The 26,736-nt window shown below is 43.7% G+C and overlaps 2 long non-coding RNA genes across 2 annotated transcripts in view; both read left to right on the top strand.

Moving 5' to 3' along the window:
* LOC138357265 (uncharacterized) overlaps window positions 1–8,600 on the top strand; it is a 164,273-nt gene extending 155,673 nt beyond the window's left edge. The window contains exon 3 of the long non-coding RNA XR_011224871.1: window positions 8,369–8,600. This is a non-coding gene — a long non-coding RNA (uncharacterized lncRNA). The remainder of the gene's footprint in view (window positions 1–8,368) is intronic.
* LOC138357261 (uncharacterized) overlaps window positions 1–26,736 on the top strand; it is a 591,549-nt gene that overhangs the window by 450,424 nt on the left and 114,389 nt on the right. The gene's annotated exons all lie outside the window — the stretch shown is intronic.

A 26,736-nucleotide genomic window follows, 5' to 3' on the forward strand; every position in this document is an offset into this window, starting at 1 on the left:
GGGAGCCTCACCCAACTTTACCGGGCGAATGGTCTTAAGCACAGCATGGGCATAGTTTGGTCGAGGTCAGTCCTATTAGTCTTAAGAGGTTAAGACTCAGGGGCTCAGGCCCACCAATCCTCATCACTGCTTCCCTAATGCAGTTTTCATTTAAATTAAATTGAGGATGCATTTTCCGTAGTGTTTATTCCCGCCGTTTACCCGCGCATTCTCATTATTTTATATAAAAATGTAAGTTTTAAATAATTTATTATGCATCCCATACCCAATGTCCCTACAGCCAGGTCAGAGACCAGGCAGCAGGAATATTGATCCTCAGAACTCCCAGAAGGTAGATAGGTAGGCGAAGGTCAGCTTATGCGTGTTGGAGGTTATTTGTATTTGAAGTACTTGGATGAAGCATTTACAACCTTGCGATTCCAACAGAGGACGTCAGCAAAGCACTGTTTGAGAAATGTTTAAATGTCATCAATTGGGAGTCGAATGAAAACCACTTTCCTTTCATAAACAGGGTTTGATAATGATTAACGAGCATTTGGCCTTTGTTGATGAGGACGTGCTGTGGTATTTGCAGTACGTCATTACATCATCTAGTGGGGAAGCAAATTTGTCAAAAGTGGCACCTTTTAAAAAATGTTTTAGCTGTGCGATAAAAAATCAAATCTCACAACACACACACACACATACACACATACATACATACACACATACACACATACACACATACATACACACACACACTCACATACACACTATATATATATATATATATATATATATATATATATATATATATATATATATATATATATATATATATATATAATATAAATTTGTTAATTACATGGCTTTGGAAGACCTTTCTGGACTCGTTACATTTTTCGACCAATTTCCCGGTATTTTAAACCTTCTGGTCCATCTCGTGTGTTATATTGGTGGCTGCTGCCATCTAGGGGAACCAAAAGAAACAGTGACTTGGCTAACTCTTTCCTGAGGCTGGACAAACCGATAGTTTCAACTCTCCCTATTATTATTATTATTATTATTATTATTATTATTACATTAGGTACATCTGCATTTGTACAGCTGCCCTAGACTTTATGAAGGGGAGTACAGTGTGTCAAAAAGCTAGCTACGTGGTGCTAAAAATCACCATCACACAGGATGGTTAGTCATACAGAGGCAAGTGTTCAGTAGCCTGCACTGTCTAACTCTAGGTGTAATAGGAGGATTTTTCAAGAACACGAGAGTGAATAAAGTAATTGCAAAACTCCAGGTACCTCATGCCAACGGGTCTGAATGGTCTAATAACTGGGCATTCAGTGATGTAGTGCGGGAGATCATGCCGCAGTTCCTGCTCACAGAGTTTGCACCTTGAGTGCTCAGGATTGGGAGGCGCGTCACCTGTAGCCACCTTCCACAGGTAACGGTAACTCAACCTGATCCTGGCAACCACTGTGTCACAGTCTGGTGGACGTTTTGTGCTGCCCATAAACATTGGTTTCAGATCTGAACAAATCATAGCTTTTTATACTGGTACTTTCAGGTCGTTGGGAGTCAGTAATTTCTCTATCAGACCTGAGTGTTTGGAACAATATAGTGTTGACAGCGGAGATGGGCTCGTCACTTACTACCCATCATATAGTCTAGGGTAGCTGCACAAATGCAGATGTACCTAAATGTGTTAATTAAAAAAAATACTACCATGACTTGTAGTGGTAGCAATACCATGAGAATACTTGTCAACCAAAGTCTAAGGCAGGGCGTCTTACCTGACCGCTGGACACAGGCACTCATAATACCCATACCCAAGCATAATTCATAAAAATTCGGACCCATCTCTGAGGTCGTGCATGTGTAGAGTTCTTGAGAGGATTATACTTGCAGACTAATGTTTCAAATTAGGCTCCACCTTGTTCCTAATCTGTATAGTTTCCTTCCTGGAAAAAGCACACAAAGTTGCTTTGCTGAATATTTTATTAGAGAGGGACCAAGCTCTCAGGAGACATTTATTGACCTACAAACTCAAACTGTTTTTGTTACATCAAACAGAGAAATAATCTTGGAACAACTCTCCTCTTTTGGAGTTAAGGGAAGACTGTTGACATTGTTCAGGGGTTACCTGAGTAACAGAACCGCCTCAGTCCTTTTCAATGGCGTCAAAAGTAAACTTAGTGCACCTTTTAGGTTAGGTACACCCCAGGGTGGAGTGCTAAGTCCCACACTGTTCAGTGTTTTGATGCACAAATTAACAATTGATATTCCCACACTACCTGACGAAGCCGTCATTTGTTATGCCGATGACATATGCATTGTTGCAAATTCCCAAACTAGACTGCAAGCTCTACTTGATTCATTCTCTGCTAAAATCATTGAATGTGGTCTTGTTATCTCTATAACTAAATCCAGAGTTCTCCATCCCCAAGAGAAAACTCATGTCCCTATAACTTTCAAGGTCAACAACCAGAACATTGTAACGTGTGGGCAGCACAAATACCTTGGAGTTGGTATTAACAGTGACATTGTAAACGATCTTCACCATAGGTTAAAAGAAAGACTTAAACTACTGAAAACACTTACTGGTAAGAATATTGGTATCAATATTAAATATGCAAGCTGCAGATAATATAACAGATATTAACGCGAACTCGGAAGACTTTGAAAGATAAACTGACAATATGCCCATGCACTCAACTCCTGGGCCCGACTCCTGGAAATCAATATTCATTAAGAAACGTTAAATGCCAGTAGCGTTCAGCGTAATATAGAGAAAGAGCCAGGATACAGGGAAGACACCAGCTGCACTTAAGTCTGCAGATATAGCTCCGCTGCACAAGGGGGTAGTAAAGCCTTGGCAAAAAATTATAGACCAGTTGCACTAACATCACACATAATAAAGGTTTTTCAAAGAGTGATTAGGAATCAAATTTCTAGTTTTATGGAAAATAATGAACTACACAAGCCAGGACAACATGAATTTAAATCGGGCAGATCCTGTCTGTCACTTACTCAACCACTATGACAAAATCACAGAAGCTTTAGAAGAAAAGCAAAATGCAGATGTTGTATACACAGACTTTGCAAAGGCATTCGACAAATGTGACCATGCGGTGATAGCTCACAAAATGAGGTCAATGGGAATAACTGGAAAAGTAGGACGCTGGATACTCAATTTCCTGTCGAACAGGACACAAAGAGTAACAGTCAATCAGATATAATAGTCCGAGCGATGTTAAAAGCTCGGTACCTCAAGGTACAGTTCTTGCACCACTGTTGTTCCTTATTCTCATATCAGATATAGACAAAAATACAAGTCACAGCTTCGTGTCATCCTTTGCAGATGACACAAAAACCAGCATGAAAATTACCTCTGCTGAAGACATTGAAAAACTAGAAGCAGATATTAACAAAGTTTTCGATTAGACAACAGAAAATAACATGATGTTTAACAGTGATAAATTCCTGGTACTCAGGTACGGCAAAAATGAGGATCTGAAACATAATACAGGGTACAAAACACAATCAAATCGGCCCATAGTAGGAAAACAGCATGTCAAAGATTTGGGAATAATGATGTCTGACGACCTAACGTTTAGGGAACATAACCAAGTAAATATTACGTCAGCCAGAAAAATGATAGGATGAATTACGAGAACTTTCAAATCCAGGGATCCCATCACAATGGTTGTACTCTTCAAGTCACTTGTGTTGTCCCGTCTTGAGTACTGCTCAGTACTCACTTCCCCCTTCAGAGCAGGAGAGATTGCTGAAATAGAGGGAATACAGAGAACATGTACGGCACGCATAGACGCGATAAAGCTCCTAAATTATTGGGATCGTCTCAAAGCTCTCCAAATGTACTCACTAGAAAGGAGACGAGAGAGATATCAAATAATGTACACGTGGAAGATACAGGAGGGCCAGGTCCCAAATCAACACAGTAAAATAACAACGTACTGGAGTGAACGATATGGAAGAAAATGCAGAATAGAACCAGTGAAGAGCAGAGGTGCCATAGGCACAATCAGAGAACACTGTTTAAACATCAGAGGTCCACGGTTGTTCAACGTCCCCCCCCCCCAGCGACTATAAGAAATATTGCCGTGGACATCTTCAAGAGGAAACTAGACTATTCTAAAAAAAAGTGCCGGACCAACCGGGCTGTGGTGGGTATGTGGGCCTGCGGGCCGCTCCAAGGAACAGCCTGGTGGATCAAACGCTCACAAGTCTCAGGCCTCGGGCCGGGCTTGGGAAGTAAAAGAACTCCCAGAACCCCGTCAAGCAGGCGTACCCCTATGAAAAAAAAGAGGAAGGGATGCAGGCTGGATGTTAAAAAAGAGGCTCCGGCCTACAACCGTTGGCCCGGCTGACCCCGAAACCCTCATTTCCCCTCTTGCTATGGTAGAGATGTCTAGTGAGATGACACGGTACTAGTCTTGCTGGAAAAGGCCAGTTCAGTGCCGCTTCCAGTCAAGTGTAGCACAGACGCCCAGGAACCTATTCGGGCTGTAGACTCAAAAGGAGAAGGACGTTCCTTAGAGAGCTCACAAAGGCAGCCTCCTTCCTAGTCTCTGTAATTTACAGTAACTTTTGCATCTGTAAGCGCCAGAACCGAATCACTGGTGATTGCAGCAGTGAGGAGTGGACACGCTGTCTCGAAGTGGGTGTGTGAGAGACAGTGTGGATATAGATAAATCAGTGGGGTGATCTTAGTACAAGTACTTGAGTCAATAGTGTAATGACTAGTGTAAGCCAGTGTCATAGTTAAGGACTCAGGTGACAGTGTCGAGTGATTCGTCATCGAGCAAATGATTGCCAGTGGACCAGTGATGCATCATTAGTGAAGAAACTGTTAGTAAACTACTTCCATAGAGCTGTGGTTTGTTTTAAGAGTGTGCTCACAGTATCGGGGTTGAGTAGTGTATACTCTTGCTCAAAGCAGTGTGAGTGACCGTGCTATCGACTGCACGGTGTAACGGGGTCTTATTTGTGCGATTTTTCCCCCCTCCCTAAAATAAGGAACTAACTAGCCACTAGGTTGACCAGTCCAGCAACCAGGAGGCCTGGTCGACGACCGGGCCGCGGGGACACTAAGCCCCGGAAGCACCTCAAGGTAAGGTAGGAAACTGTTGTCCTCGTGGGGTTGTGGACTGAGTCTATTCTGTGTTCCGTAAATGGCTCGTTTTCAGAGTGATCCAACATGAATGGTGCTGCTCTCATTAACCTGTTGAATGAAACAAATCTCTACTTACCACTTGGGTAAAAATGAATAATATGTATAATACAGCAGCATTGACACTTACAAATTATTTTAGCCTCGCCCTTAGATCTGGCATCTTCCCACATGAGATTTGTATTATAAACAATGACAAGACTCTTTAATGCTATGAATTTATCTATTGCAAATGTATACATTAATTTGTCTTTAAGCAATTGCAATATATCAAATATTTGTTAGAAATTTATTAACCTAGTTAGAATATTTTTATTTTAGTGGCAAGTAATTTACTGAGGAGAGCTCATAAGCTCATGGTTGTAACCGCACCTGTAATATAATGGAGTTAGTGGCACAAAAAGTCAATGGATTTTTGTATGAGGATCCAATCTCTAGTTACGACACCATCAACCTCCCCTTATTTTATTAACATGCAGGTACGGAGCTCTGTCTTCTTGTATAAATATTTTATCCGCTTGTAGGGCCAGAGCTTGTAGTGTTGTTCACGACTATGTTGAATTGGTGTTGTTGACTGTTGTTACAGAACAGTCTGTAACCAGACTGTTGTTCTGCTTACAGGCATCAGGTGATGCTAACACTCCACTCACAGTTTATGGGAAGATACACACTTATTAAAATTTAGTGTCTTAATGTTAATACACATTGTTGTACAGTTAACTCCACCATCCGGGCTGTGATGGGTATGTGGGCCTGCGGGCCGCTCCAAGCAACAGCCTGGTGGACCAAACTCTCACAAGTCAAGTCTGGCCTCGGGCCGGGCTTGGGGAGTGGAAGAACTCCCAGAACCCCATCAACCAGGTATCAACCAGGTCCACGGCTGCAAATAAAGCAGCTTGGACATCGTGGAGTGTTGAGGCGGCCGAGTGTTGTTTACTCAGTGAGGGAGGGTGGCAACACGGCTCTGTTGTCGGTGTTCACACTCCTCTCACTGTGGCAAGACATTTTTATCACTTTAAATAGTGTGTCTTTGCGTTTATGCACATTGTACGTGCAGTTTTCACCACCATCCAGGGCCGCGGATGTTAACGGCTGCGAATAAAGCAACTTGAACGACCACGGAGTGTCCCCATGAGGTGGTAGCGTCTTGTTTATTAAAGCGTCAGCGTCTGGACACGCATGCAATCCACCCCAAGGCAAGCGTCTTATTGCCCTGCCTCTTTTAATGATCCATTTATACTATCGTTAAACAAATGTATTTGGCTAAACAAGCATTTCCTAAGTATATGTATTTATTTTTTAGTATTACCATGGTATGCTTATAGCTGTTAGACGGAATTACATATCGTGATATGACTTCATTTATGGAGGCCTTCCTCGGATGTGTAGATCACAAAATGGTCGTATTGTGTTGATTTGACACTGTCTCCAGAGCGCTTGTCTTGTTCTATAAATAGTTATGCCTGGCTATATGGGAACTGGTCGGCCGAGCGGACAACACGCTGAACTTGTGATCCTGTGGTCCTGGGTTCGATCCCAGGCGCCGGCGAGAAACAATGGGCAGAGTTTCTTTCACCCTATGCCCCTGTTACCTAGCAGTAAATAGGTATCTGGGTGTTAGCTGTCACGGGCTGCTTCCTGGGGGTGGAGGTGTAACACCGCTATAATGGAACACCACAATAATGGATACTAAACTAATAATGTAAACACTACTTATCCTGAGTAACACTTCCTATCGGTTGCACTTGGTAACACTGTTATTGAACACGGTAATATGAGCTGACATATGATGGTTACACTGGAACCAAAAGGTACACTGCCAACAAGGAAATGCTACACAGGATTAAATAACGCTGCCACCATCTGCCTTTGACCATTGAGACTATATCAAGCAACGAGACAAGAAGCATTGCTTGACTTGGAGAGTACTTTCTATGACTGTCATTAATTATGAATTAATTCAAGATCTTATGTTAGCCAACCTGGCATATGCTGCTGATGTTATCCTCCTGAAGCTAATATCAAGAGGATAGCATCAGCAGCATATGCCAGGTTGGCTAACATAAGAACGGCCTTTAGAAACTTGTGTAAGGAATCTTTCAGAACATTATATACCACATATGTCAGACCAATCCTGGAGTATGCGGCTCCAGCATGGAGTCCATATCTAGTCAAGCATAAGACTAAACTGGAAAAGGTTCAAAGGTTTGCCACCAGACTAGTACCCGAGCTGAGAGGTATGAGCTACGAGGAGAGACTACGGGAATTGAACCTCACTTCGTTGGAAGACAGAAGAGTTAGGGGGAAATGATCACCACATTCAAGATTCTCAAGGGAATCGACAGGGTTGATAAAGATAGGCTATTTAACACAAGGGGCACACGCACAAGGGGACACAGGTGGAAACTGAGTGCCCAAATGAGCCACAGAGATATTAGAAAGAACTTTTTTAGTGTCAGAGTGGTTGACAAATGGAATGCATTAGGAAGTAATGTGGTGGAGGCTGACTCCACACACAGTTTCAAGTGTAGATATGATAGAGCCCAATAGGCTCAGGAACCTGTACACCTGTTGATCGACTGTTGAGAGGCGGGACCAAAGAGCCAGAGCTCAACCCCCGCAAGCACAACTAGGTGAGTACAACTAGGTGAGTACACGTCAGTGTGGGACTGTCACCATCTAGGCCAGTAAGAGTGTCTTGGTTGTATTATTGTATTGGTGATTTACAAAGTCTTGGTGATACATAAATTATTCCAGTCATCAGTGGGTGAGTATCTCATTGATTTTGATGTCTTAGTGACGCGGGTGCCTTTGTCCTATTGTTTCATCTTTGGGATAAATAATTATTATTTTCCTCGCTAGTGCACATAATTTAAATTTGATTCTATTTGATTCTCCATTATTTAAAACAAGTTGTTTTTGGAGGTGTAACAGGTTGATACGTGGTTGATGTGTGTGTGTATGATGACCAAACCGCACATCAAAAAGTGGAGAAACGACGACGTTTCGGTCCGTGCTGGACCATTATCAAGTCATGTGATGACACAACTTAATAATAGACCAGGACGGACCGAAACCTCGTTGTTTCTTCATGTTCTGATATGTGATTTACTCATCATATCTTCAGCCACGTTGTGACTCATCGTCTGCAAGTAACTAAACTTTCTTTCTCTGACAGTTTACCTCGTCTTTCAGCACTAAAAGAAGAACTGATCAGAACGAATCCTTCACTCTGACTAGAGAATCTCTGTAATAACAGCTGGGCGTCCAGAGAGTCAGCAGTAGAGGCGGTCTCGTGGCCTCTACACACACTTCTGGATGGTGAGACCAAACATGTGTCGTTCAGCAGCTCGCTGAGGCAAAGCGTATAATGTACTGGAAACACTCGCTACTTTGCAATTTTTCTGTAAATATAAGAACATAGATCTATAACGGGTTCTTATTTGATTCAACCTTTTGCAAGAAAATTGAAAAATATGCGAATTGAGTATTAATCTGAATTCATACACATTAAAAATGAAACAACTGGGTTGGCTTGAAAATGTGAGACAGTGTTAATATAGAACACAAGCACCACCGAGAACAAAAGAAAAGTATTCTATGATTAAATTTCAGAGGATGAAGGAATATTTGATGCTCAAGAAAACTCATGGTGGAATCCTATTTAGTGTCCTTACATTCTATTAAAAATAGCACAGGTAAAAGATTTTAGCATTTTAAAAATGTGGCTTCTAAATTTAGTGTTCTAGATCCATAGCATTTTGACAATGCAGATAATGTGAATAAATTAGAATTTTTAGCAGTTGTGTCCTGAGACGGCGCCAACAGTCGGTAAAACCGCACAAGAATTTATTTTATTCAATATTATAACTTAATAAAGTTAATTAATAACAACATTAATTAATAATTAATTCTATAATTAATAATTGATAATTAATAACAACTTAATAAAGAGCGCTATGTAGTGTGGTAGGTTATCTTGAGATGATTTCGGGGCTTTAGTGTCCCCGCGGCCCGGTCCTCGACCAGGCCTCCACCCCCAGGAAGCAGCCAATGACAGCTGACTAACACCCAGGTACCTATTTTACTGCTAGGTAATAGGGGGCATAGGGTGAAAGAAACTCTGCTCATTGTTTCTCTCCGGCGCCCGGGATCAAACCCGGGACCACAGGATCACAAGTCCAGCGTGCTGTCCGCTCGGCCGACCCGCTCCCTTAACACCAAGTGTCGAGAAATTGACCATTAACAATATACTTACATTAATGACCACCATTGACGTGTTCGTATTGACGTATTGTAACGTGACCACATTGAAGCACATATTTCTGCCCTCGCCAATAACTAGAGCACTTACAGAACGATCCTCTGGTCTGGTGAAACAGTCCGAGCTTTGTGCGGACGAGGATAGTATCTGGGTCAGTTTCCACAAGGGCCGTGACGAGGATTCGAACCTGCGTCCGAGAGCATCCCAGACGCTGCCTTAATCAACATAGTAGTTCATTTTTGTTCATTTGATGCATCACGTTATTGTGATTAGTGTGTGTAATGAAGCCAAAAGGAAAGACACTGTTCTAGTTCTTTCATACATTTTTCACATGAATTCGTTTTGTTTTCATTTTAGGTTAACATTAAATAATTAAATAACACAAATGTTTTTATTATGTATTGAGATTTATAAGCTTACTGTAAAACTTTTTAAAAGAAAATAGCAATTATGTAATTCCTTTAAAACTGTCTTCCTTGTGTTTTTATTTTAAAAACACAATAGAAATGTGTAGCGAATTTAAAATGATTAGGCATGTGTCATGGCACATTTTTTCAACCCGTCCTCAGACCAAGTCCATTCCATCCAGCGGTCGACCCCAAAGACGTATTCATAAATTTTAACATGCTGTTCACTCAAAACAGGAATTTTCTCAAATATAAATTATTAATATTTTATATTACCAAATTGTACATATTTAGGCACAGGTTAGGTTAGGTGTTTAGGTTCTGTTCGCGATTATTTGTATTTGTAGTACGTGGGTGAAGCATTTATAACACCCCGGGGCCGGTCGGCCGAGCGGACAGCACACTGTACTTGTGATCCTGTGGTCCTGGGTTCGATCCCAGGCGCCGGCGAGAAACAATGGGCAGAGTTTCTTTCATCCTATGCCCCTGTTACCTAGCAGTAAAATAGGTACCTGGGTGTTAGTCAGCTGTCACGGGCTGCTTCCTGGGGGTGGAGGCCTGGTCGAGGACCGGGCCGCGGGGACACACAAAAAAAAAGCCCCGAAATCATCTCAAGATAACCTCAAGATAACCCGTCCTCGACTCAAGTCCATTACACCCAGCTGTCGACCCCACAGACGTATTCATAAATTTATATATGTTGTTCATTCAAAACAGGAATTTTTCTCAAATATAAATTAATATTATAATAAAATTAATAATTAATATTATAAATTAATATTATAATATGGTTAGGTGTTTAGGTTCTGTTGACGATTATTTGTATTTGTGGTACGTGGGTGAAGCATTTCATCCCGTCCTCGACTCAAGTCCATTACATCCAGCGGTCAACCCCACAGACGCATTCATAAATTTTAACATGCTGATCATTCAAAACGGGAATTTTCTCAAGTATAAATTAATATTATAATATATTAGTATATTGTGCATATATAGGCATAGGTTAGGTTAGGTTAGGTGTTTAGGTTCTGTTGGCGATTATTTGTATTTGTAGTACGTGGGTGAAGCATTTATAGCGTTGTGATTCGAACAAAATTCGTCAGTGAAGCACTTGTTCCGGATATGTTCGAACGTCAGCAGTTGTGAGTCGTGTGTAAACTGTTTTTCATTCATAAACATCGGGTTTGGCGGGTGCATGGAATGGACATTGGGTCTTTGTTTAGAGGACGGGCTGCATTTGTTATTTGCTCGCTGCGCCTAACTTTACAACTTTGTTATGCCCCTGATTCGCGCAGAGGACATGAACGAAGCACTGTTCAAGAAAAAATACATATGTCATCAGTCGAGTGGTGTGAAAAGTGTCTTTCATTCATAAACGAGGGTTTTACAGCTGGATTAACGAGCACTTGACCTTTTGCAGATGAGGATGAGGTGCTTCAAACACAGGAAGCAAGCAAAGCAATGTTCGAGAAAAGTTCGAACATAATTATTCTTGGGTTGAGGATTTGTTTATTCATAAACAGGGGTTCCCTGGGTTACTGACCATATGGCCACTGGCTTGAGGCTGGGTGGGATTTTCCACTTGTATATTTTTTTCTCTCTCGTTTCCTTTCTAGTGAGTACATTTGCAGAGCTTTGAGACGATCCCAATAATTTAGGTGTTTTATTGCGTCAATGTATGCCGTATATGTTCTCTGTAGTCCCTCTATTTCAGCAATCTCTCCTGTCATGAAGGGGAGAGTGAGTGAGTACTGAGCAGTACTCAAGACGGGACAACACAAGTGATTTGAAGAGTACAACCATTGTGATGGGATCCCTGGATTTCAAAGTTCTCGTAATCCATCTGATCATTTTTCTGGCTGACGCAATACTTGCTTGGTTATGCTCCCTAAACGTTAGGTCGTCAGACATCATTATTTCCAAATCCTTGACATGTTGCTTTTCTACTATGGGCAAATTTTATTGTGTTTGTACCCTGTATTATGTTTAAGGTCCTCATTTTTATCGTACCTGAGTACCTGGAATTTATCACTGTTAAACATCATGTTGTTTTCTGCTGTCCAGCCGAAAACTTTATTAGTACCTGCTTGTAGTTTTTCAATGTCTTCAGCCGAGGTAATTTTCATGCTGATTTTTGTGTCCTCTGCAAAGGATGATACGAAGCTGTGACTTGTATTTTTGTCTATATTCGATACGAGATCTATATATCTCTTATCAGATATTTCATTATTATATATCTCATTGAGATATCTGCCACCTCACACCTGTGTGTGTGTGTGATATGGCGCCCTAAAGCAGCAGCAAGAAGAGCAACAGCAGATGCAGCAACAAGGAGAGCAACAGCAAGAAGAGCAACAGCAGCAGCAGCAGCAGCTGGAGGAGCAGGAAGTGCCGGTTATAAGTGTTGATATGTTGAGAGGAAACACAAAGCTGTAGGTACTGACGTCACCCTCCTACACCGCCCCCAGTAGTCCCCCTCCCCCACGAGTAAACCCTTTCCCCACCAGTACACCCCCGCCCCGCCACCGCCCCCACCAGTACACCCCTGCCTTCACCAGTACACCCCTTGCTTGATAGGGGTTCCTGGGAGTTCTTCTACTTCCAAGCCCGGCCCAAGGAAGGGGAAAGTGAGTACTGAGCAGTACTCGAGACAGAACAGCACAAGTGACTTGAAGAGTACAACCATTGTGATGGGATCCCTGGATTTGAAAGTTTCCGTAATCCATCCGATCATTTTTCTGGCTGACGCAATATTTGCTTGGTTATGCTCCATATACGTTAGGTCGTCAGACATCATTATTCCCAAATCCTTGACATGCTGTTTTCCTACTATGAGCAGATTCGATTGTGTCTTCTACCCTGTATTATGTTTGTCTTCATTTTTGCCGTACCTGAGTATCTGGAATTTGTCACTGTTAAACATCATGTTATTTTTTGCTGCCCAATCGAAAACTTGTTAATATCTGCCTTTTTTTAAATTTTGCCCCGAGGGGCGAGTTAATTGGGCAGTGCCACTCATCCTGTGAGCGGACACACCGCCATAGCAGCATGTACAACACTCCCCAATAGGAAGAAAACCCGCTGGGTTGTTCATCCTGTCACTTGTACCCAGACACAGCTGGGACTTGTTTAACTGTCTCAAGTGAACAGCTCCTCAAACTAGAAGATTAACATCTGTCAACCCTTAAAATCTTAAGTTATCTTGCGGGTGCAAAATGGGGGGAATCTTTTAAGAACAGTCTCAATATTTGATAAATAGTGTTTTCCTAACTCAAACAATGTGGGGTTTATTATTCTACACACATTTAAGAAAACCATTTATTCTACACTTATTAGGTTTAAGAAAGCCATAGAATTAGGTAAGAGCAAGGGAGGAATCCCGATCATGTGTGGCATTCTTCCATGAAAGAGAGTGGGAAATGAATGGTTGTCGAGGGCACTTGGTGTCAATTGCCGTCTGGAAAGATATTGCAAATCAAATGCAATATCTTACATAGATAACTGGGAACACTATGGAAGAAATGATATGTATGCTCGGAATGGAATAGATCTGCAGGAGAAAATTCTGTTAAAGTGCAGGGGGGTGGGCCGGTCTTGGAGCGAGACGTGAACCCAGCGATAAGTGACGTAAAAGGGGATTTCTATGTGGATTCAAAATATAACTTAATTAAAAAAATTCTAAACAAAGCCCAGGAACGTAGTATACCATTTAAAGTGAATAGATCGAATACTAATGATCCAATGTGGATAACAAAAGATCTGAAGAACCTTATAGGTAAAAAGAGTGGTACAATAGGTAAAAAGAGTGGTACAAAAGGACTAAGAATGGGGAAGTTAGTTTAGAACAGGAATTCGTACAACTGGTTAGAAATGTTAAAAACGAGATAAGGAAAGCAAAAAGAAACTATGAAGTTCGCATAGCAGGGCAAGTGAAGACAAATCCTAGAAGATTTTTTCAGTTATATCGAACTAAGACTAGGGAAAGGATAGGTCCATTAAGAACCGAGACAGGTCAAATAACGGATAATGACGAGGAGATGAGTAGTATTTTTAATAAATATTTTATATCTGTATTTACTAAAGAGGAACTTAACAATATGCCTTCAGCCGAACAAGTCTATGTGGGTCGGGATGAGGACAGGTTGACTAGTTTAGCAGTTACCAGGGAGGATGTAATTAAACAAATAGTAAAACTAAAACCAAACAAATCCCCAGGACCGCATGAAGTGTTTGCCAGGGTGCTTAAAGAATGCAAAGAGGAGCTTTGTGAGCCACTATCTATAATATTTAATAAATCAATAGTGTCAGTCAGAGTGCCAGAGTCATGGAAGGTTGCTAATGTGGTACCAGTTTTTAAGAAAAGAGATAGATCACTTGCGTCAAACTATCGGCCAGTTAGCCTAACGTCTATTGTGGGAAAGTTACTTCAATCGATAATTGCAAATACAGTTCGTCTTCATCTTGAAAAACAAATTAATAAGTGAGTTGCAATATGGTTTTATAAATGGCCGTTCATGTTTAACAAATTTGCTATCTTTTTATTCCAGCATAGGTGAGGCAGTTGATAGTGGTAAGGATTGTGATGTTGTGTACCTTGACTTTAGCAAAGCTTTTGATACAGTGCCACATGAAAGACTAATTAAAAAGATAGAGGCTCATGGTATTGGAGGTGCTATATTGAGTTAGATTAGGGCATGGCTATTCCAAAGGAAACAGAGTTAGTATAAATGGGGTTAAGTCAGATTGGGATAATGTTGTAAGTGGAGTGCCTCAAGGCTCTGTCCTGGGATCTCTGTTTATTATTATTATTATTATTATTATTATTATTATTATATATATATATTGTGACGGTAACGCGTTGGTGTTCGGCTGTTCAAAAGCTAGGGGTATGGCCTCGTCACATATAGAAAAAAAAAATAGAAAATCTGGAACTTCGTCTGTGGTAAGGTAAGGAAAAGACACACAAAACACAAGTAAATTTTAACAATGAAATTTTAATTACGTTAAAGAAAGCAAAACATGAATAAAAATGGACATACAAATTCGTATAATAAAATCAATCAAAGTAATAAGAATAATCAAATGGCAAAATGAAAAGTTACGTTAAGACAAGTGAGCAAATAACAACTATATGGCAAACAAAGTAAATAGGTGCCGGAATATTGGCTTCAAGCTATCACTTCTCTTAGTACACGTAAGCCTGGGGCTTAGTCTACCAACGAGACGTGTTAACTTTGTCGAAAGCACGGGATATTCTGAAGACTGAGGTCGTGGCGGCCCCAGACATCAAGTAGTATGGTGGGTAGAGTGCAGTTGCAGCTGGACCTGCAGCCAATCAGCGAGGAGCCGGCGACAAGACAGGTAGTTTGGTGGTTCGAGGTGGAGCAGGTGTTCCTGGCTGCATACGTTTTGCTCTCTGGCAAACCTTGGAGATGTTGTCGTTGTTGGATTTTAATTCCATACTTGTTTTATATAGATGTTTATATCGACGTCTTTTGGAGGGAAGAGCAGGCTCAATCTCTTGAAGGAGATTATCGTCACAATATATATATATATATATATATATGTCGTACCTAGTAGCCAGAACGCACTTCTCAGCCTACTATGCAAGGCCCGATTTGCCTAATAAGCCAAGTTTTCATGAATTAATTGTTTTTCAACTTCCTAACCTACCTAACCTAACCTAACCTAACTTTTTTGGCTACCAAACCTAACCTAACCTATAAAGATAGGTTAGGTTAGGTTAGGTAGGGTTGGTTAGGGTCGGTCATATATCTACGTTAATTTTAACTTCAATAAAAAAAATTGACATCATACATAATGAAATGGGTAGCTTTATCATTTCATTAGAAAAAAAATAGAGAAAATATATTAATTCAGGAAAACTTGGCTTATTAGGCAATTCGGGCCTTGCATAGTAGGCCGAGAAGTGCGTTCTGGCTACTAGGTACGACATATATATATATATATATATATATATATATATATATATATATATATATATATATATATATATATATATATAATTTAGATTCAGGTTTGGGTAGCAACTTTAACAAATTTGCAAATGTTTACCGATATAATAATCGGTAGGGAAATTAACACAGAAGACTCACTATCACTTCACGCTGATCTAAATAGGGTTTTGAAATGGTCAAAAGATTGGCAGATGCAGTTTAATGCTGATAAATGTAAAGTTCTGAGGCTAGGTAATGATGATAGTTACAAGATACGAGCTAGATGGTGTTGAGATTGCGAAAGGGATGTGGGAGTTATGATTAGTAAGAATTTCAAACCAAAGGATCAATGCATGAATGTTCGTAATAAGGCAAATAGGACACTGGGATTTATTAATCGAAGCATTATGATAACATAAGTGTTATGATCCCAGGCAGCCGAAAAAAGTCTCTCCCCTTTTAAGAATTATTCTATCAAGCCTGACCTGACTAGAAGGTCTAGGAAATATAGAGGTGAAGACACAGATGTAAAATAGTTGGTTGAATATGATGAACAATTTGAGGTTATGGGCAGTGAATAAGAAAATAGATAAATGACTGGTTAGGAGATGTGGATAATTTGCTGGAGGTGTGAGGCTCACTTAGAGAGGAGCTTAAGTCATTTGATTACCAGACATCGCGAGGGAAAGCTGCGCTCCGTGTGAGCTCCTGTCAGAAAGGAACCTCTAGTGATATATCTCCAAGAGAAGAGAAGTGTGCAGACGTGTCAGCTGTGGAATCGAGCTGGGAACGTTGTGGTCTGAAGTCCTGGACGGCGAGGAGAGTTTGTCAAGCCGCCCAGAGACATTATCGGGGGCTGTGGGAGCGCCCTGATCAGACTCCGTCAGAGGGGAGAGCGCCCTCGACTAGACAATCTGTGGTTTGTCTTTGGGAAGAAGTTGCTGAGAACTTCGAAGCCAGCACAGAGGGAGTAGTTGATGAGACTCCAAGGTAATGGAAGAGTAGGACCTCGAGCTGTGAGAAGCAGTGAAGAGGAGTGTCACATGCTTCTGTAATACCAGTGGCGAAACTCCAGTTCTGTTCGAGGAAACTTCATGGTGTAGCAGCCAGGAGAGCTGTGGAGGACCCTAGTAGAAGTGGTGAAGCACCATAGATGCTCAAGGAAGACTTCATTGTGTGGCAGCCTGGAAGAGCTGCAGAGGTTCCTGGTAGATAAGCCCGGAAGATCCTGAAGAGATCAGGGTAGTGAACATCCAGATGTGGAAGGGAAGTTCTGGTTGATTACTGGTAGGGAGTTGTTGGAGTGTTTGGTTGTCATTAACGTGCAAGACGCAGTGGAAGGTGAGTGTGTGTTTGCCATTCTTGTGCCAAGGAGTACTTATACTGAAGTATAGAGTTACAGTCGTAGGCTGGATTACCTACAGATGTATGTGTTCTAGGACTGATAGGGTGATCGATGGATCATTGTTGTATATCAAAGAACATTTATAATAATATTTATTTTATTGCATTCATACGCTGATTTTCTTTGTACATGTTATAGATATATATTCTCTTGCTGATAGTACAACATTGTATTATAAGACTTGACCTACTTGAGGAGGTTGGTAATATTAGGTGGTGAATCAGAAGATTGGATACCACTTGATAAGCTGATGATGGAGTTCTGATGGTGTTGGAGTGCAACCTGACTGAAATAATATAGTGTAGGATTCATTATTATTATTATATGTGTGTATGTATTGTGTATGTGCTGTGTCCAGTAAATGTATTCAAATTTGCTGGTGTTTGCCCTTGTCCTAGTGAGGCTTCCCAGGAAGTAGTAAAGAAGGAGAGAGAGAGAGAGAGAGAGAGAGAGAGAGAGAGAGAACCAAGAACCACCACTGTGGACAGGGTAGGACGGAAAACTAATAAGTCAAAGGGGATTGAGGAGATCATATCACATAAGGAGAGAGTGGGGAGTCACAGCGGCTCGAGTGGGTGTGTGCACGTGACAATGAGGCTAAGTATTGGAGCCGCATCCCATAAACATGTGACGTTGAGCCCCTCTCCAAGAGCCAGAAGTGCCCAGGGTGATCTCCTGGTAAAGTATAAGCACTCTACAGAGTTGTGGGTTGGGTTGTCCGTAAAGAAGGATCAACGACGACGACAACACCCAACCCGCAATATAATACAAGACACCTGGTCTTGTTCTTCAGCTATATCTTGCTCTGGTTAGGCCCCATTTAGATTATGCAGTTAAGTTTTGGTCGCCGTACTATAGAATGGATATAAATTCACTTGAACATGTCCAGCGTAGGATGTCAAAGTTAATTCCCCAAATTAGAAATCTTTCATATGAAGAAAGATTAACAAAGTTTAAATTGCATTCACTGGAAAGGAGAAGAGTTAGGGGTGACATGATAGTGGTATACAAGTGGATGAATGGACATAACAAGGGGGATATTAATAGGGTATTAAAAGTATCAACACAAGACAGAACACGAAACAATGGGTATAAATTGTATAAGCTTAGATTTAGGAAAGATTTGGGTAAATACTGGTTCGGTAACAGGGTTGTTGATATGTGGAACCAATTACCGCGTAACGTGGTGGAGGTGGTGTCCCTCGATTGTTTCAAACGCGGGTTGGACACGTATATGAGTGGGATTGGGTGGTTATAAATAAGAGCTGCCTCGTATGGGTCAATAGGCCTTCTGCAGTTACATTTGTTCTTATGTTTTAATACTGGTGGAGGTTTTTAATTTTGATTTTGCCTACGTGAAAATATATTTTGAATTTTTCTTTATCTCTTGTATAGCTTTCTGTTCCAATTCCATTACCTCAGAATTATGATCGCTTCATGTTTGCTTTATTTCTTCGACCTCTTTGTTTAGGCTTATTTTCCTTTCTTGTGATAGTCGTGCCTGCCGAAGCATTTCCGTTATTTTCTCCTCCTCCTGTACAGTCGTCTGCGTTCTCTTTCTAGAGTGGTCCTCTTTCTGCCCCTCCTCACAGGCACGTGCTTCAAGCAGACCTTGTAAGCTTCAGCTGTCAGTTGAGCTATTCCCTGTGTGGGAGTTTTGTCACTTAAGACCGCCTCCCATTGAATGTTTGCAAGGTCTACATTTATTTTTTCCCAGTCGATCCTCTTATTGTTGAAATTTAATTGATTGAATACTCCTCCTCGATTGAAGGGTCTCTTAGACCTACTACCGTTATTTATGCTAGTTTGCACTTTAATGAGCTTATGGTCTGAGTATGTAGTATCTGAGATTGTAATGTCTCTGATTAGTTCATCATTGTTTGTGAATAACAAGTCTAGTGTGTGTTCGTTCCCCGTTCCCCGCCCCCATCAGTACACCCCCGCACCCCACCACCAGAACACCCCCCAGCCCCCAGTACACCCCCCTGCCCCCACCACCAGTACTCCCCCCGCCCCCACCACCAGAACACCCCCCCTGCCCCCACCACCAGTACACCCCCACCACCAGTACACCCCGCTGCCCCCACCACCAGTACCCCCCCCTCCACTACCCGCCCACACCACCAGTACACCCCCCTGCCCCCACCACCAGTGCCGCCCCCCCCCCACCACCCGCCCACACCACCAGAACACCCCCCAGCCCCCACCAACTGTACCCCCCCCCCCCACCACCCGCCCCCACCACCAGAAAAACTGAAAAACTGTAGGTTGATATTAATCTTCGATTGGGCAAATAAAACTAACATGATGTTTAACGGTGACAAGTTCCAGGTACCGAGTTCAAGCTCAAGTATGTTTATTGAGACAAGAAAGAAATACATATCAAAGGGATAGAGTAGCTTAGGCTATTTCTACCATCCCAGGTACTAAGGTATCGTGGGAATGAGGAACTTAAAAACGAAACACAGAGTACAGGACACACTCACACCTGTGTCTGTGGCACAGTGTCCCGTGCTGTCTATGGCACAGTGTCCCGTGCTGTCTGTGGCACAGCGTCCCGTGCTGTCTGTGGCACAGTGTCCCGTGCTGTCTGTGGCTCTGCGCCCCGCGCCTCTGGTGCGGCTGTGAGAGGTCCGTGTTTTTCCTCCTATAGCACAGTAAAACGTGAAAGAAAACGTAATGTCCTTTTCCCTATCGGTTGAGGAGGGTTCGCTGCCAGAGTTTAAGGGTTATGAACCGGTTCCAATAGTTTAAAAGCTCTATTTATTTTGTGCAGGCAGCAGAGGCTTTCCTCTGTTGCCTGGCTGGGACATTCCGCCTACCTTGAAGGGGGTGAGGTTGAGCACTGAACAATTTTCAAGAGAGCTCCGGCGCCATAAAGAGCGCCGTGAGAGGGCGACCCGTGTTGTGAAGGTCCTGAGGTGGGTTCCCGCCTCTTGGTGTGTTTTTACTCTGCTCTCTGAACGTTGGTGGTGGGCCTGGGGCTCGTTAGTCGGACCAACTAGGCTGTGTTGGATGTGTGGGCCTGCGGGCCGCTCCAGGCAACAGCCTGGTGGACCAAGCTCTCAGAAGTAAAGCCTGGCTTCAAACAATGAGATTGCCCAGGAAGTTATTATGGGAGACTATGAAAGTCTCGCGATATCAGCCACAGGTAACTAGGGGCCTCAAAAGTTGACACGAAGCCGTGCTTTATGGAGAGCTTTACACCTGTCTGGAGGGTGGAGAGCTTTGCACCTGTCTGGAGGGTGGAGAGCTTTACACCTGTCTGAAGGGCGGTGAGCTTTACACCTGTCTGGAGGGTGGAGAGCTTTACACCTGTCTTGAGGGCGGTGAGCTTTACACCTGTCTGGAGGGTGGAGAGCTTTGCACCTGTCTGGAGGGTGGAGAGCTTTGCACCTGTCTGGAGGGTGGAGAGCTTTACACCTGTCTGGAGGGTGGAGAGCTTTACACCTGTCTGGAGGGCGGTGAGCTTTGCACCTGTCTGGAGGGTGGAGAGCTTTGCACCTGTCTGGAGGGTGGAGAGCTTTACACCTGTCTGGAGGGTGGAGAGCTTTACACCTGTCTGGAGGGCGGGGAGCTTTACACCTGTCTGGAGGGTGGGGAGCTTTACACCTGTCTGGAGGGCGGAGAGCTTTACACCTGTCTGGAGGTGGAGAGCTTTACACCTGTCTGGAGGGTGAAGAGCTTTACACCTGTCTGGAGGGTGGAGAGCTTTACACCTGTCTGGAGGGTGGAGAGCTTTACACCTGTCTGGAGGGTGGAGAGCTTTACACCTGTCTGGAGGGTGGAGAGCTTTGCACCTGTCTGGAGGGTGGAGAGCTTTACACCTGTCTGGAGGGCGGGGAGCTTTACACCTGTCTGGAGGGCGGGGAGCTTTACACCTGTCTGGAGGGTGGAGAGCTTTACACCTGTCTGGAGGGTGGAGAGCTTTGCACCTGTCTGGAGGGTGGAGAGCTTTGCACCTGTCTGGAGGGCGGGGAGCTTTACACCTGTCTGGAGGGTGGAGAGCTTTGCACCTGTCTGGAGGGCGGGGAGCTTTACACCTGTCTGGAGGGTGGAGAGCTTTACACCTGTCTGGAGGGTGGGGAGCTTTACACCTGTCTGGAGGGTGGGGAGCTTTACACCTGTCTGGAGGGTTGAGAGCTTTGCACCTGTCTGGAGGGTGGGGAGCTTTACACCTGTCTGGAGGGTGGGGAGCTTTACACCTGTCTGGAGGGTGGGGAGCTTTACACCTGTCTGGAGGGTGGGGAGCTTTACACCTGTCTGGAGGGTGGGGAGCTTTACACCTGTCTGGAGGGTGGGGAGCTTTACACCTGTCTGGAGGGCGGGGAGCTTTACACCTGTCTGGAGGGTGGAGAGCTTTACACCTGTCTGGAGGGTGGGGAGCTTTACACCTGTCTGGAGGGTGGGGAGCTTTACACCTGTCTGGAGGGTGGGGAGCTTTACACCTGTCTGGAGGGCGGGGAGCTTTACACCTGTCTGGAGGGTGGAGAGCTTTACACCTGTCTGGAGGGTGGAGAGCTTTACACCTGTCTGGAGGGTGGGGAGCTTTACACCTGTCTGGAGGGTGGGGAGCTTTGCACCTGTCTGGAGGGCGGGGAGCTTTACACCTGTCTGGAGGGCGTGGAGCTTTACACTCCCCGCCCTGGGGAGCTGTGAGTGGTAGATGCACTCACCTAGTTGTGCTTGCTGGGGTTGAACTCTGGCTCTGTGGTCCCGCCTCTCAACTAATGTACAGGTTCCCGAGCCTACTGGGCTGTGATGTAGAGACGACCTTAGTCGCTAACCTTTCCTCTGGTGGTCAAGGAAGTGGAGGTAATGGCGAGCCTGGAACACAGGTTATCAGGAGCGTCTTGGGAGACCCTGGAGAAAGAGAGAGAGAGAGAGAGAGAGAGAGAGAGAGAGAGAGAGAGAGAGAGAGAGAGAGAGAGAGAGAGAGTGAGTGAGTTAATATAAGTAAGCCGTAGAGAATGTATGGCTTCCCAACACTTCCTGGTGGGCGTGGTGCAGGTGAGGTGTTCGAGGCAGTCTGTCTGTCGCAGTGACGCGGTACATACTCCCTCAGTCCTCCCTGCTTCCTCGCCGCCTCCTGCAGGAGCCCGGGTAAGGCTCGGAGGTGCCTGGCACACTCCCACAATATTGAGGCGTTAAGACGGGGGCAGTCGGGCAGTCTTGGACTTAGTTCATGGTGGTGGTTGTGAAGATATTGCTGGCTTGGACACGGGGGAGATACCAGAGGCACTTAAAGCAGCAGACACAGTCCCTCAACACAAGGGAGGGAGCAAAGCATTGACAAAGAATTATAGACCAGTTGCACTAACGTCCCACATAATAAAAGTATTTGAGAGAGTGATCAGGAGTCAGGTCACCAGTTTCATGGAGACCAATGACCTCCACAACCCAGGCCAACATGGATTTAGAGTGGGAAGATCATGCCTCTCACAGCTACTTGACCACTACGACAAAGTCACCGAAGAATTAGAAGAAAAACAGAATGCAAATGTGGTATACACGGACTTTGCAAAGGCATTCGATAAATGTGACCTTGTCGTGATAGCAAAAAAATGAAGCCAATGGGAATAACTGGTAAAGTAGGGCAATGGTATACAATTTTTTATCAGTAGAGCGCAAAGAGGCGTTGATCCCCAGATGCTACACAAGGTAGACACAAGGTAGACACAAGGTAGGTAGGCTGTGGTGGGTATGTGGGCCTGCGGGCGGCTCCAAGCAACAGCCTGGTGGACTAAGCTCTCACATAAGCCTGGGCCTGGGCCGGGCTTGGGGAGTAGAATAGCTCCCAGAATCACATCCAGATACAATCCAGGATGTTGCATAGGATCTTCGGTTTGTCTCCTGGTATGTCGTTGAGTCTCGTGATAAAATGCCACACTGTGCTTGTTTAGTGCAAGAGTTCCGTCATGCAGATGTAAACATAATTGTTTTCGTAGAAGTTGAAGTCCGTTGCGAGTTTTAGTGACATCGAACCATTACCACAGAACCTCGAATGATGCTTGCAATTGTACAATGAAGTGTTAAAAGTCTTGTGATATACTTTTGAAATTTCTAAAAGTAGCAGAAAAATGAATTATTGAATCCAGTGTTATATGCAATAGGGGAGAGAGACCGTCACAGCTTTTAAACTCTAGTACTAGATACTAGTACTCCATATACAGTGAAGGCATAAATTTTAAAGCAGTCGGAAAAATACAAACCCTACATTGCAGAAGCGTCCTAACATTAATTAACGTGAAGCTTCATTGCTACACTGTTTCTATTTTTTAAATTGTGTTTTCCCGCCTTGAGTCCTCACTTTCACCCTTTAAGAGCGAGAAACATTTCTGAAAGAGAGAAAACAGAGAGCCTGTATTGCCAGCCTAGACACGATAATGCACCCAAACTATTGGTATTGTCTTGAAGCTCTCTAAATGTACATTATGGAAAGAAGGCGAGACAGGTATCACATACATTTTATATATATATATATATATATATATATATATATATATATATATATATATATATATATATATATATATATATATAATATTATATTATATAATATGAGTTAGTTTTAGGGTGGGAGATGCTTGAGGCTAGTCACGCCATACTTGATGATTGTGTCCAAAGTTTTAAAGGGGGGTGGATGGGTAGGACCGCCATGCCCCTCCTTAAGAAGGAGCGGCTACTATTACCAATCCCAGTGATTCGTATGAAGTATGAAATGGGAGTTTGATTGTCCATAGTATTTAAACACTTATCGAAGTCTATTCAAGGCCGATAACGTTGACTGAATGTTACTCGGGTACCTCATGCCTGCTGGGAGAGAAAACGGGAAGGGAGGGAGGGAGGGAGGGAGGGAGGGAGGGAGGGAGAGGGAGGGAGAGGGAGGGAGGGAGAGGGAGGGAGGGAGGGAGGGAGGGAGAGAGGGAGGGAGGGAGAGAGAGGGAGAGGGAGGGAGGGAGAGAGAGGGAGAGAGAGGGAGGGAGAGAGAGGGAGAGAGAGGGAGGGAGAGGGAGGGAGAGAGAGGGAGAGAGAGGGAGAGAGAGGGAGAGAGAGGGAGAGAGAGGGAGAGAGAAAGAGAAAGAGAGAGAGAACCATAGCTCGCCCAGTAATATATTCAAGGACGATACTGGAAGGCTAGGTCCCAAATTTACACAATACAATATCATACTGGAGCGAGAAGGAAATACAAAATAGGATCACTGAAGAGTAGAAGTGCCATAGGCACAGTTAGAGAACGTGGAACACATCAAAGGGGCCACGCGGGGCTGTTCAACACCCTACAGGGTTCCCGGAACAAAGTTGGGTGTTGTCAGGAGAAAATCAGGCCCTTTCATGCAAGGCGTGCCGGACCAACCAGGTTGTAATGGATATGTGGGGCCCGTGCACAGCTCCACGAAAAAGCCTGTTGGATCAAATCATAACAAACCAAGCCTGGCCCCGGGCCGGGCTTAGGGAGAACAACTTCCTGAACCATTTCTAGGTATACTCCACATACAGTATCAACTGTGCTAGTTCAGGTTGTCTGAGAAAGTTTCCATGCTGCAACACTCATTTCTTGCAGTGGTTGACTTGCGTCCAGTCCAAGTGGTGCTCTGCAACCACTTGACTGGACGGAAGAGCCACGGTCTCACTTCTTGCAGGTCGGCGTTCAATCCCCGACCGTCCAAGTGGTTGGGCACAATTCCCTTCCACCGTCCCATCCCAAATCCTTATCCTGACCCTTTCCTAGTGCTATATAGTCTTGGTGGTTTAACACTTTCTCCTGATACTTCCGTTTCCCTTTTGCAATAATCAGGTGGTCCCAGAGCCTCTTGGGCTCCGTGGTAAGTAGTTCTAATGTGATAATTCGTACCTGTCCTGTCTCCCAAAAGCGAATTCCTTTCCCGGATTTCTAAACCTCTCCATGTTAATGTAATTCAGAGCCATCGGAGAGACAGATGGTTAGGTGTTGCAAATAACATGTGATGTATTAAATATGACCTATGCAGACGAGGAGTCACAATAACGTGGCTGAAGTATGTTGACCAGACTACACACTAGAAGGTGAAGGGACGACGACGTTTCGGTCCGTTCTGGACCATTCTCAAGTCTATTTTGCCAATAAAGACACAATCGACTTGAGAATGGTCCAGGACGGACCGAAACGTCGTCGTCCCTTCACCTTCTAGTGGGTGGTCTGGTCAACAAAAATGACCTGTCCCTGTACCTTGTTCCAGCCACTGTAACAGGAAGTGGGGGGAAATGTCTCAGTCATGGTTACATATTGATATTACCTCAAGACAGTTGGAGACAAACCTGTATCTTACTGTCGTTACTACGTTCTCTTCTAGTCTCTTACTAGACACTTCTTAAGGTGTCCCAAGTCTCTGGATTATTTGAATTTTTATTTTCTATTGTGTGTTGGGAGTCATCTGTCCCTTGTAAAATTTTTGATGAATCTGATAATTTTGACATCGATATCTTCCATTGATTTTCGTGTATTAGCGTCCTGAATCTCTTATAACTTTGCAGTATTCTGAGTCTTGTTTTGTCTAGTGGGTTTGGTGCCTTCTAGTGACACATACTTGAGACAGTACTCCAACAACTTTGTATAACATAGGACCTACACTACGTGAGGAAGTACTCGAGCAACTCAAGAATATTGGAGAAATTGCACAAAAAAATGCACTCAAAAGGAATTACATATAACGTAGGAAGATGAATCTTTGGTTTCCTAACGAACAGAACTCGGAGTAATAGTCTAGGAAGTGAAATCCGGATCACCAACCGTACTGTGCTTGCTCCAGTATGTTGTTGTTATAGATTTAGCTACTCGGAACAAGTTCCAAATAGCACGGGCTATGGTGAGCCCGTGCTCACCATAGCCCGTGCTCTAGTACTTATGCCATTCTTATATTTAACTCGGACAAGGTCACAAACTATAGTACTACACCGACCTTTGCACATGACTCATGATGTCTTGCAATAGTCAATGCAATAGTCAATAGTTTGCACATGACTTGAAGATGTCCACGGCCGGAACAAGCGTGGACATCTTCAAGAGAAAACTGGACTGTTTTCTAAGAGAAGTTCCGGACCAACCGGGCTGTGGTGGGTATGTGGGCCTGCGGGCCGCTCCAAGCAACAGCCTGGTGGACCAAACTCTCACAAGTCAAGCCTGGCCTCGGGCCGGGCTTGGGGAGTAGAACTACTCCCAGAACCCCGTCAAGCAGGTGTCAAGCAGGTAGCAGGTGACTCGAGGGAGCTTGTATGAGAGTACACTATAGAGACGACACACCGAACTGAAGTAAACAGACTGTCAAGAGCCACAGGAAACATAATGTCCAATAAAGACACTTTTCAGTTAACATGCACAGATACGTGGTCTGGTTTACCCGGGTATACTCTCGCACTGCTGGGGTATACTCTCACACTGCTGGAGTATACTCTCACACTGCTGGGGTATACTCTCACACTGCTGGGGTATACTCTCACACTGCTGGGGTATACTCTCGCACTGCTGGGGTATACTCTCGCACTGCTGGGGT

This window comes from Procambarus clarkii, chromosome 7 (assembly GCF_040958095.1).
Source record: "Procambarus clarkii isolate CNS0578487 chromosome 7, FALCON_Pclarkii_2.0, whole genome shotgun sequence".
NCBI lineage: Eukaryota > Metazoa > Arthropoda > Malacostraca > Decapoda > Cambaridae > Procambarus > Procambarus clarkii.